General features: G+C 37.2%; 1 protein-coding gene across 6 annotated transcripts in view; it reads left to right on the forward strand.

Annotated features, from left to right (window-relative positions):
• The window catches only part of LOC148954615 (uncharacterized), a 276,074-nt gene that overhangs the window by 110,827 nt on the left and 151,365 nt on the right, over positions 1-13,882 (forward strand). The window lies entirely within an intron of this gene.

The raw sequence follows: 13,882 nt of genomic DNA on the forward strand, positions 1-13,882 counted from the left end.
TTGACAAACAATTTAATCCTTAGGTCTAAGCCTATCAGAGGCAACACTGCCGTTACCCGTAATAAGCCTTCAAAGGGCCACAAGCCTTCAATTTATTATTATTTAATTATTTTTTCAAAGTTACTTTGTATAGAAGGGTTGATCGTCAAAACTTTCGATTGAATCGACAACCTATATTCCCAATTTTCTCCTAGAATGTTGACAGTCTGCAGGGATAGCATTCCTTTATACATCTTCCATCAAACACTACAGGTACACTGTAATCACTTGTTGTTTTTTGTTTCAATTTAAAGCGATTGAAGGAAGATTCTCGATAATTACAAAATCGATAACCCAAAAGAAATTGAAGTAAGAAAATACAGTTCCCCAAGTTATTCCTGGAAAGTCTTGTATCAAATGGAAGACAATTTAAAGAACGGCTTTGAAAAATGCTAATCACACTCCCGAGTCATCCAATATCACCCACTTCCAGTCCATAAAATTCCACAAGAGGTCGTGGACGGGGTAAGCAAAATTTTATTGGTTGTCCTGCAGACCAGCGGATTTGAAAAGATTCGAGCTTCGAGTCCGACACAACTGACGTATCAGAACGCGAAAGTGAGTCTGAAATGGAAGTTGATGAGTCGACGAACGCTGGCCCGTCTACTCGGTCAAGCGGGGAAGCAGCCAGAATGGGTCCAAATTACCCAACCGCCTCCATGGATGGATGTTGATTCATCACGAAGTTCTTCGAAGGTCGTATTTATAAGCCTTTTTTGGTGTTGAAGCTAAATGCTCCTTCTTCTGACGTCTTGCTGAACGTGATATGCCGTCGGAAAAACAAAGAATAAATATTTCTATTTTTCCCAGGGTAATAGATTCAGCATCCATCCCTACGGACCAGGTACATAGAGATTTTCAGCCCCTTGATTCACTCACGGCGCGATATTTTTATTTGATCATAAAAATTTTTATATTCAACCAAATTCGTTGATTTTGAAATAAAATCAAGCTGGTGGACTATGATGAAAAAGTTGAGAGCCATGGCAATTAAAAAAAGCCAAGACAGATAGTCTGCGTGAGAGCCAAAGCTGGCATCAAGCCTTGATCTTTCACAAATTTGATTTTTCTTTGCTTTTTATTTTAGAAACAATATTGCATTTCTCTCAATGAACAATTTTTCTTTTTAACTGGAATGTTGATGCCATATGACTTCAACCTTCTTCAGCTCTTGTTCGAAGTTACCCGTCAAAATTTTTTGGTGTTCAAAGTTAAACAGCCCCAGAGATAACTTTGAACGCCTTTTTAGGATTAATATAGCTTTAACAACAGGAAGACCGGCACTTTGGGACAGTTACCATTCAACGCAGAATGATGTGTTTGCCAAATGCAAAGAAAGCTTTGAGCAGATGTTAATTTAAAGAAAAACCTCACAAAATAACCTTGATTTGTAAAGATTTTTAGTTCAGTTAACTCTTTCTACGGTACATTCCTTTTTTTAAGCAAGTACCCCTCCACCTCTTTATATTTACTCTCCATGATTAACAATCATCAGTTCTTTTAAGAAAAATTATTTTTCATTTCTTGTTGTTTGTACATTTGTTCTTGTTTTTATTCTGCACAATCATCATGCGTTACCAACTAAAATCGTGAAATAATTATAGAAACGTAATTAAAGAATGAAATGTGAATTTTAATACAATTATTATACTATTTTACTATATTATCTTTTAACGAAGTACTAATAGAATTTTTAGAGATTACGGTTACACAAAAAACATAAAAACATAAACATATCAATATTAACCTATCAAAATAAAATATTAGAATATCAAAATTAACAAATACATTTAAATATTTTATGATACTGAGAAAAAATCAATTGTTCGAGGTTTTTATTTTAATAATGGCATTATGGTTTGTCTGGATATTTGAGAGAACTGCGGAATTCTGTTCCCTGTTCGTACAGATTCACACAAGTTCGTCAAGAAATTTTGTAGGAGCACATCAAATAAATAAATACACACACATATATATATATATATATATATATTTATCGTTATATTCGTTTTAGAAGTTACATCTTCACACCTATACACACAGAGGGCAAAAGAAGAAGTTAAATAGGCTTTGTATTTTAATTTTTTCTATAAATTTATATTTTTAAACGAGTTTCATAAAATGTTGAAACTTAGAATACCGTGAAAAATAGCAACCTCTTTTTTTAGAACACAATTTTTGCTGCTTAACTGCAAGACCTTGAAATCCTTTTGTAGGTTCTCTCCTTTTGTAGGATATTTGAAGAAAAGGGTTTCCACACAAGTTCATCAAGAAATTTTGTAGGAGCACATCAAATAAATAAATACACACATATATATATATATATATATATATATATATATATATATATATATATATATATATATATATATATATATATATATATATATATATATATATATATATATATATATATATATATATATATATATATATATATATATATATATATATATATATATATATATATATATATATATATATATATATATATATATACATATATATATATATATATTTATATATCTTATATTTGTTTTAGAAGTTACATCTTCACACCTATACACACAAAGGGCAAAAGAAGAAGTTAAATAGGCTTTGTATTTTAATTTTTTCTATAAATTTATATTTTTAAACGAGTTTCATAAAATGTTGAAACTTAGAATACCGTGAAAAATAGCAACCTCTTTTTTAGAACACAATTTTTGCTGCTTAACTGCAAGACCTTGAAATCCTTTTGTAGGTTCTCATTATCTTTTCCCCGGAATAACAAAAAAAACACTATGCCTTCCCAAGGTCAGAACAAAATTTGCAATTTACTGAAAAAATCCTTTTGTGTAGGAAACCCTTTTCTTCAAATATTAAAGTTGCTTCATCAATAAGAACTGCATGATCTAGATTTTCAGCAATGTGGAGGGCCAAAGTACAACCAATATCCTCATTCTTATCTTAGATTTCACATCTTAGAGAAATCTTGTATTCATGACGTCTTTTATCTGGGAGCTGGCGTCCCCCCCACCCCGAAAATACCCCCACAGAATATTCCCCTGGGCCCGCGGAAAATTCCCCTATTCTCCCCTTGGATAATTCCGGATTTTCATTTGATGGGTATTGAAATTTCTACTCTCCTGTTTAAGTCAGGGGCAATCGTATTGTATTACTATAGTTAAAACCCGTAAGGGTTCAATATGTTAATATTTGTTCGTTTTTTCCCAATGCCACTTCATGTGGAAGGGGTGGTCGAATTAGCTTTGGAGGGGGCATGGTTTATTGGAAATTGAAAGCTTCCGTGCCTTTTTCTAAGGTTTAGCCAGCTTTTCAACCAATTGCTACCGAATGAGTTGTTACTGACTACAGTGTCCAAAAGAAATTCTTATTCCAGTTTAACGGCCTTTGTGTTTCAGCAGTTGTTTTGAAAGTTTCTTCAGGTAAGTACAGAATTAGCTTTAAGGGAAATGGGGGGGGCGGAGGTAGAAATTGATATACAATCCTCAGAGCCATATCCATAACTTTTGTTTGGGGAAGGGGGAGGGCTTCGGAACAGGCACGGTCACCTGGATCAGCCCCGTTGATGACAGTCTTAATGACTGTGAAAGTGACTGAATTTTCCTCTATTGTGATCAACTGCTTATTTAATCAAAGTCATCAAAATGTTACAAACCACTCTTTTACTTGGTACTTTTATTAATAGATGAAGAATAACATGTATATGATATTAGGAATGTGGCTGAATGTGGCTATTCAATATGTGCAAGGCTGTTAGGGTGACATTTCTTAGGCTGAAGAAAAAAATTACTAATATGATTTTACTCCCTAATAATGGTAATTTTTTATCAATTTTTTATTTTCTTTATAAGATGAAGGTCCGAAAGGAACTGTCCAATTGCTGAGGTATTACTCTAGGCACAAGATTGCTAAAGGGATAAACTAGACAGTTAATTAAATTGATGAACCTCTAGATGAAGGGGCATTATCTTTTGTAAGCCCAGGAAATCAGAATCATTAGAAAATTTAATTAAAAGCTGTAAGTGATGCTGAAAAAGAAATACTCAACCGGTCTTGCAGCTACAGAGCACAGTTTATATAATTATCCAGTATGATCTTTCCCTATCTCACCCATTATAAAAACCCAGACCAAGGTGCAAGTGCTCCAGAGAACGTTTTTGCAGATAGAAACATAGGCGGCATCAGATCTTTTCACGGGTAGACAAGTCAGACTGTGATCTAATCGGAAACAAGAGGAAACCCGCTATTACGAATAATGCACTTTGTTGGAAACAATCGGAATCAGACTAACCCGCTAATGCAGAAAGAAGTGGGAGGAGCTTTTTGTTCGTACCGAGAATGAAGACCAGAAATGATCTGCGATAAACTTACTGGATAATTCTATAAACTGTGCTACAGAGCAACGCTCGTAGTCTTTGATGTGTAACACTAAATTTAATGAATATTATATATTTGGAATCAGCATAATAAGTCAATTTCTTTATATATCTAGTGATATCAAAATTCCGTTTCTAGAGTTTTGGTTATTATCGACCCGCGTCGCTCCTTACTAACAGTTCGTTACCACGAACTGTTTGATTGGACGGGGGACATTAACCTTTCTCCTGTTAGAGGTAGTTCCTGTTTGCTTAGTTTGACTTGGTTATTAGTTCTAATTTTGGTTAGTTTCGAGTATTGTTCGTTGGTTGATTGCGATTTAAGCTCCTTTTACGCACTAACTATTATTAGATTTAATCTCTGTTCGTAGGTTTAAGGCAGCTCTTTACTTTTCTTTCAAAAGTTTTTAGTATTTTTTTTTGTTCTTAACTTAATCTTAGAAGAAATGTTCAAAATTGACCAAATACATGAAAAGCCGGAATTTGACAAAACAGGAATTTCTTTATTATGCATTAATTAAAAAAAAACTTTTTCCATAAAATAAGTTTTTCAAAGAAAAGCAAAGAACTTCATTAAACCAAAAATGAGCAAAAATAAAATCAAATAATCTACCAAGCGTGAAACAACCACAAATCAGCATCGATAAATAGATGAAACCCGAAAAGAACAGAAATTTCAATAAATAACCGATTCAAACTCAAAACGAGCAGAAATTAACATGAGTAGGGCTCAAAACCCCTATGCCTTCTCAAGGCCAGAACATAATTTGCACTTTACTGAAAAAATAGCAATGTTTTTAATTTTATAACTTTAATAAATCAAATAATATTAACATTTTGATTAATAATATTATTAACATTTTGATCATATAATATTAAATATCAGTATATGTATATTAAACTGACAATGCACATTCAATTGTATTACTAAAACTTTTAAGACCTAATTTCTAAAACTCTTAACTACGTTGAACAAACTGGCTATCTAAAATTTATATTGGATGTGTTTTGGGGAAAGGTCGGAGTGAGACGGGAGTTAGTTGCCCTCCCATCACTTTTGACTATTAAAAGGGCACTAGCCCTTTGAATTTCCAATCGAATGAGCCCTTTTTTAAGTTTCTACGACAAAGCTTTCAATAAAAACCATATATATTCCCAGAGCATAGCTTACAACCCTTACCCTGAGGGCTGTAGGAGGAGTGTCATCCTAAAAGATATAATTTCCGGAACTTTCAACTACATTGAACAAAATGGCTATCTCAAAATTTTGATTAGATATGTCTGGATAAATGGTGGGCGTGGAAGGGGTAATAGTTGCCTTCCAATCACTTTCAACTATTAAAAAGGGCACTAGCCATTTCAATTTCGAATCAAATAAGCCCTTTTTGAAGTTTTTGCGACGACTCTTTCTATAAAAAAAACTTATATGCCCCCAGGGCATAACTTGCAAGCCTTGTCCTGAGGGCTGAGGGGGGTGTAATCCTCAAAGACCTAATTTCCAGAACTTTCAACTACGTTGAACAAAATGGCTATCTCAAAATTTTAACTGGATGTGTTTTGGGAAAAGGTGGGCGTGAGAGGGGGGCTAGTTGCCCTCCGATCAATTTCGACTATTAAAAAGGGCACTAGCCCTTTGAATTTCTAATCGAATGAGCCCGTTTTGAAGTTTCTATGACAAAGCTTTCTATAAAAACCTTATATGCCCTAAGGGCATAACTTACAACCCTTGCCCTGAGGGCTGTGGAGGGAGTGTCCTCCTAAAAAATATAATTTCTATTTGGAAATCGATTACGCTGAACAAAAAGGATGTATAAAATTTTGATTGGATGTGTTTGGGGAAATGGTGGGCGTGGAAGGGGTGTTAGTTGCCTCCCAATCACTTTCGACTATTAAAAAGGGTACTAGCCATTCCAATTTCCAATCGAATGAGCCCTTTTCGAAGTTTCTACGACAACTCCTTCTATTCGAAGTGCACTAGTATGGGAAAAAAATCCGATACGAAGTCCCCCAAAAATGTTTGGGGGAATGGTGGGCGTGAGAGCGGGGTTAACTGCCTTCCAATTACTTTCAACTATTAAAAAGGGCCCTAGCCCTTTGAATTTCCAATCGAATGAGCTCTTTTTCAAGTTTTTACGATAGCGCTTTCTATAAAACCATTATATGCCCCCAAGGCATAACTTACAACCCTTGCCCTGAAGACTGTGGGGGAGTGTCCAGTTCAAAGACATAATTTCCGGACCTTTCAATAGCGTCGAACAAAATGGCTATCTTAAAATTTTGACTGGATGTGTTTGGGGAAATAGTGGGCGTGAGAGGAGGGTTAGTTGTCCTCCAATCGCTTTCGACAATTAAAAAGGGCACTAGCCCTTTGAATATCCAATCGAATGAGCCTTTTCTGAAGGTATGAGTTTCTACGACAATGCTTTCTCTAAAAATATTATATGCCCCCAGGGTATAACTTACAACCCTTGACCTGAGGGCTGTGGGGGAGTCTCCTCCTCAGAAACATAATTTCTATCTGGAAATAAACTACACTGAACAAAATGGCTATCTCAGAATTTTGATTGGGTGTATTTGGGGAAATGGTGGGCGTTTAGTTCAAACCAGTCTCTTTCACTGTATTCATTTCCATGTTATAATCTTTGCGTTAAGAACCGAGTGGTGATGGGTCGTGGTGGTGTTGGATTCCTTATAAAGAATGGGTTGAATTATAATCAAAGGGATGATCTTAGTATATGGATTGAAGGTAAGGTTGAAGTTTTTCAATTTAAATTGATTTTGATGGGAGAAAAAATATAATTAGTATAGTGTATAAGCCGCCCAGTGCTCACCTGGAGGATTTTGTGGGAGGTATGAGTCAGCTGATTTCAAAGATACCGTCTGGAGCCAGTCATATTGTTATGGGTGATTTTAATTTTAATCTGCTTGATTTGTCTAATCTTAATGTTGATTTTTTTAGATTTTATGATATCGAACGATCCATACCCAATTGTGAGTGTACCCACGAGGATTATGGACAGAGTTCAACCTCAACTGAAAATATTTTTGTTCGTTCTGCCAATTTGAAGCTTTGTTATGCTGATGTTGTGGCCTTTCCTGGTCTGACCATCTTCCGTTGGTGAGTGTTATGAAGTGTCAGTTGCAGAGAACAAAGAAAAAGAAAATAAAGACAAGGTTAATGAAAAAAGGGAATCTTCAAAAGTTCGTGGAGGAGGTTAGTGTTATGGATTGGACCCCTGTGTTTTCTGAAGAAGAATCCCCTACCGAGGGCACTTGATAATCTAATGTCTGATATTCTACCCATTTATGATAGTGCGTGTCCTATTAAGGTAATGAAAGTGAAGAAACAGGACCCCGTAAGCGATGGGTAACGAGTGAAACTTGAAGAAAGAAAGCTAAGGATTGAGCCTTATCAAAGATATCTAGATGTTAAAGTGATGGTTCGTATGAATTGTTCAAAAAACAGCACAATTTAGTGAATAAATTACGTCGCAAAGCTATGGCCGAATATTACGATAGAAAGTTTTCAAACTGTAAGGAAATATGAAAGAAACATGGAAACTGATAAAAGAAGTGACCAATGGGAATGCTGAAATTGGAAGGAATGAAGTACAACTTGAAGGGTTCGCCTCTGACGATAAGTCTGGAATTGCAAATGAGTTTGGTAATTTTTTCTCCAATATTGGTATTAAAGGGCAAAATAGTGTAAAAAAAAATATGTCAACAGATTCAAGAATACATTATATGTGATAATAGAGGTGAGAGTTTTGAATTAGCCTTTGATCCGTGTACAAGTGATGAACTGCTTAAAATAATAAAATTTCTGAAATCAAATTCTGCGGGAGGGGACGGCTTATCTCTTCGAGCGTTTAAGGCAATAATGCATTATATTCTACCGTGTCTGTTTTTTATTATAAACCTGTCACTTGAAAAGGGCATTTTTCCTGACAAGCTAAAATTTGCGAAAGTGATACCACTTCAAAAAGGTGGCCCTAAAAAGGAAATTGAGAATTGGAGACGTTTTTGATACTTCCATTGTTTTCAAAATTATTAGAAAAAGTTGTTAATAAACGTCTATATAGTTTTCTACAGGCTAATGATTTGCTGAGTGAGACCCAATTCGGATTTCGCAAAGGGCACTCGACGAGGAATGCTGTGCAACAACTTATGCAATCAGTTAACAGTGTTATGGACAGAGGTGAAACACCTTTGTCTATATTTATAGATATTCGCAAAGCATTCTATACAGTTGATTTTCAAACTCTGCTAAGTCGGATGGAGTCGTTAGGTGTCCGTGGAAAGAGCTTAAAGTGGTTTGAAAAATATCTCACAGGGAGATACCTTAAACTAGTGATGAATTATGTGGGCTCAGCAGCATTTCCAGTGACGTGTGGAGTACCACAAGGATCAGTGTTAGGTCCGCTGCTTTACTTCATCGTTCTTGATCTCATGCGTCTTTATTTGAAAGATATGTGTCTTACCTCGATTGCTGATGATACCGTTTTAACTGTGTTTGCCTCATCTGTGAAGGGCCTGGTGAGAAAAGCGAATCTCTCATTGGAAAGGCTGGAGATTTTCACTTCATTAAGCAACCATGGGTGAAATAACTAAGGAAAATATATTTTGTCATTTCACTAGTTTTGATTAAGATTTTGATATTTTTTTGGGATAATTTTGAAACCAGATTTATAATTGTGATTTTCCAAGTAAGTAAATATTTTTTTTCCAGTTAAGAAGAGCCATATTCTAGGAACCATGTGTGTCTATTGGATGCGCACGCGCTGATTGCGTGATTTTTGGCCACACAGCGTTGCCATTCTTGTTTGTGAGTTTGGTTTTCGGGTGCGAAAAAAGGTTAAAATCGGCGTGTGTATATGTTTATGTTTCTTCTGAATTAGTGAAGTCCTATGGACTGATTGGATCGCTTGGGACCAAGCAGAAGAGGGGAGACAGCCTGCCGGAAGCGTCGTATTGGTACCTGCCGGTTAATAGCCTTAAATTGCAGGGAACAGGTGAGCAGGTCTCGACGCTTCCCTTGCTCCCGGTGATCTCTTGCTCCTGAGGTTTCCCTGATGTTTCCTTGATGTAGATGGCGGTGAGAGCGCTTTGAAAAAGCTGCCTCCGACTTCTTAGTTTAGCTAGTCCAGTGCTCGTTTTTATCCGGATTCCTGCTGTATAGTGAAAGTAACCAAAGACTTGCTGTTCCTGACTTTGCTTAGTGCAATCATCATGCAAATTAAATACGAAAAACCGGCCCTAATGAAGATTTAATCACCAGATTTAACAGTGGCACCATCTACCTTTTGTAACTTGTGGCTATTTGGACTCTTAAAGAAACCACCAGTGCGCACTGAGATAGCTCGCTACTTAGAGCCACCAGAGTTCTCTCGCTTATCGGACTGCTTGAATAAGCGAACCCACCGTGGGAGGAAAAAGGAAACGCCAAATGAGAATCCCGGTGCATATCTCCCGCAGGAGAAAGACAAAGGACCGGCTGACGAGGACGAGTAACCTAGTCGTAATCCTTTGCGCTCCTCCTCACGATACTCCACCCCTACTTGTTCCCTTGTTTATAGAGAATGTTAACTGCAGTGCTTCGGAACATACTCCTCCAAATTTGCGTCCGGAGCGATTCTCAGCAAAATACAAACTTCCGAATATGCTAATATGTAACGCTCGATCTTTGAACAATAAAATGGACGAGCTGGAGGTGTTAATTAAGCAGAATAACGTACCCATTGCAATTATCAGCGAGTGTTGGGACATTACTGAAGAGACTGAACGGATTAAAGGTTACAAAAGCTACCTCAACACTCGACGTGACCGAGGCATTGACCGTCGCGGAGGTGGCGTAGGACTTTATATACGTGACGACCTACCATCAAAACTGTTAAGTAGCCCCAATGATTCGAGCCATGAGATTGTCTGGGTGGTGTGCAGACCGGCGCATCTGTCACGAAGATTCTCCTGCTTAATAGTTGCGTCAGTGTACTATCCAGAAAGCGCTGGGAACAGAAAAGAACTTATTGAGCACATACAAGTGTTCGTCAACAGAATGCGCCACAAGTACACTTCCCCTGCGTTTGTGATTGCTGGCGATTTCAATCAGACCAATCGTCAGTGGGTCTCAAATGTTTTGGATATGAAACAAGTAGTGAACATTCTGACTCACCAAAGTGGCAGTACTCTTGACATGATCTTTACGAACTTGGCAGATCTTTATAACGCTCCCCGTTCTCTAGGTCCCCTTCAGAATTCTGACCATTTTATAATTTTCTGGGAAGCACAAGCAAGTATCCCACGACCGAAACGAACAAAAACCACAATTCGGCCCATCATAAGGTCTTCATAGCTCAATTCGGTCGCTGGATTGGTACTTACGATTTTGAGGACATTTGTGCAGAGGCTGACATTAATGTCAAAGTCAGCAAGCTGAACAGCCTTCTGTTGGAAAGGTTCCACGATTTTTTTTTCCAATAAAAGTTATTACAGTGTGTGACACTGACAAACCATGGATCACCCGCGAACTCAAGCAGATGATGAAAACTTGCTGTGGTCTCCACAAAGCTGGAGATCAAGCGGCTGCAGCCAGTTTGCGTAACAGAATTGTGAAGTTAAACAGACTAGCCCAAAGACAGTATGTAAAAGAGAAAATAACGCCATTACTGCACACTAACCCTCACAAATGGCACTCCTCGGTCAAAACCCTTGCAGGGCAATCAACACCAAAGGACCTGAGACTACTTAAAGATGACGGCACACTGACATCAGCTACTGAAGTGAACAATTTTTTCTCCGGCATATGCACCACATACCCATCAATCACAAACTCAGAAATTGAGAGTATCATTGCCAACACCGGGACTGATGAGATATGTGAAGTATCTGAATATGCCGTCTTTAAGGAACTTCAGAAACTGAAAGTAAACTGTGCGTCTTACCCTGGTGAACTCCCGTTACGCAAGTTCTCCATCTTTCTCGCAAAGCCACTCAGTTCTATTATTAACCAGTGTTTTCGCGAACATGTCTTCCCCAGTGTTTGGAAGAGAGCTTATGTGCGCGTCATTCCAAAAGTGAAAAACCCGAAATCTTGCGACCAACTCCGCCCAATTTCAATAGTTCCGAACCTCTCTAAAGTAGCGGAATCATTTATATATCGTGAACTTATGTCCCAAGTCCAGGGCTCTCTTGATCCATACCAATACGGGTGCTTGAAAGGTAGTAGTACAATTGTTTATCTTGTGCGTCTGTATCACCTTATTGTTGAATGGCTTGACCAAGGAGGCACAATTGTAGATCTCCTCCTAGCCGACTATAGAAAAGCCTTCGACTTAATACGCCATTATACTGCAGTGAACATTCTGAAGGTTATGGGAGCTTGCAGACATATTCTCTTATTAATAATAGATTTCTTACGCGACCGACTACAGAGTGTATTTGATCTCTACCCGGGTGATACTGATTTGGAATAGTCTGAGCTTATGTGTGGTGCCCCACAAGGAACTAAACTCGCTGCCTTGTTGTTCTTGGCAGTGATCAACTTCATCCTTGCCGATTTTGACAAATGGTTCAAATTCATAGATGACCTTTCCACCCTCTTAAAATACCTCATTGAGAAGTCTCAAACCGTTCCCCAGTTCAGTGAATCATTTATCGACAACTTTAGAGACCAGTGTTCTGAAAACAGCCTCCAAATCAACGAAACGAAAACCAAAATTCTTCGATTTAACCCTCTCAAAAGGAATTTTCAGTGCCCCCTTCCACCATACCAAAGCGTATCGTCGGCAGTTATTCTCGGTGTTACGTTCAGCGTTGACTGTTCGCTCCACGTCCAAGGGGTAGTGAAAAAGGCGAACTGTGCCATGCGTACCCTTTTACTGATGCGAAGATTTTGTTTTTCAGTGCCGCAATTGTAAACAGCCTACCTGACATATATTCGCCCGATATTAGAGTCTGCGTGCCCTGTATGGGGTCCATAGGTTCAGAACACTGCCTATATTTGCGAAGTACTCGAATCAGTCCAGAAAAGAGCGGTGAAGGCCATACTGGCTGATCAGTACACCGATTACGAATCAGCACTGTCTCAACTAAATTTGCCGTCACTCCACGATCGCCGTTTTCAACTTATCTGTATATTTGGCCAGTTTCTTCTGACAAGTGATAAACACAGAAATATATTACCCCCAATGCTGACAAAAAAAGTAACTACAAGATCAAAAGCAACAAAGCTAGCCCAGCCCAAGTGTCGCACTAATCGCTTCAGTAATTCGTTTGTGCCTTTTTATGTTTCTGTCTACAATAAATGACATGTGTATTAATTTTTTTTGTGTCTTTGTTCACTTTATAAATAATAGCGCGATTTAGTCGGGATTTAAACCCTGACTACGAAAGCTTTTATGTTAATAAATGATTCTGATTCTGATTCTATTGTGGTACACCACTGGATAAATCTGGCCAGGTAAATTTATATGGTAATCTAGTTCAGCAAGTTGATCATCTCCGCTACCTTAGTTTTTATCTTGATTGCCATCTGGCATGGAAGTGTCACAGTGACACAATTTCATCAAAATTGCCCGTGGGGTATGAATACTTCGACGTCTGCAGCACTTTCTCCCTCAAAGAATACTTTTAACTATATATTATTCGTTGGTATATCCATATATCTCCTACGGTTGTCTCCTATCGAGCAGTAACTTCTTATGCAACTATAGAAGAGCGCAAGTTCGACAAAATAAAGCTGTTAGAACAATCGATAGGCATGTCCAGGATTAACATGACACATATGCTTGTTTTAGGTCTCTGAAGCTCCTTAATGTAGGTCAGATAAGAGATTACTAAGCTGCAGTATTTGTGTTTCAGTATAAGAATGGTTTAACCCCTGATGTTTTTAAGAATTTTTACCAATTAATAGTGACCTGCATAATTATGGAACAAGGCAAAGTGATAATATAGTTGCTGATTTGCGTCGTGGTACCAGGTCTTCATTTTTAATGAAACACCTGGGTCCATCAGTATGGAATGAGCTATCATTGAGTATTAGAGTGGCGGAACACGTACTTCAATTTAAAAGGAATTTTAAAGATTATTTTTTTTGGGGAATTTATTAAATTATATTATGACTGGTAGGTTGGATAGGGGAGGAAGAGGAGCCGGAGAGGTAAGGGTGGGCTGGGAAGGTAAGGGTGGGTAGGGGCTAAGTTAAGGTTGGAAGGGCTGGGTGGGAAGGGGAGAGAGAGTTGAGTATAATGAGTGATGGAGACTGGATTTGTTATAATTATTTTTCGTTTATATTTTATTTATCTATTATTGTTTTTATTTCAGTTATCTATTTACTTTTCTCTATATTTTTTTATTATATATATATATATATATATATATATATATATATATATATATATATATATATATATATATATATATATATATATATATATATATATATATATACATATATATATATA

Source organism: Artemia sp. Qi Xiang Cuo, chromosome 3 (assembly GCF_049724085.1).
Source record: "Artemia sp. Qi Xiang Cuo chromosome 3, ASM4972408v1, whole genome shotgun sequence".
Taxonomy (NCBI): Eukaryota; Metazoa; Arthropoda; class Branchiopoda; order Anostraca; family Artemiidae; genus Artemia; species Artemia sp. Qi Xiang Cuo.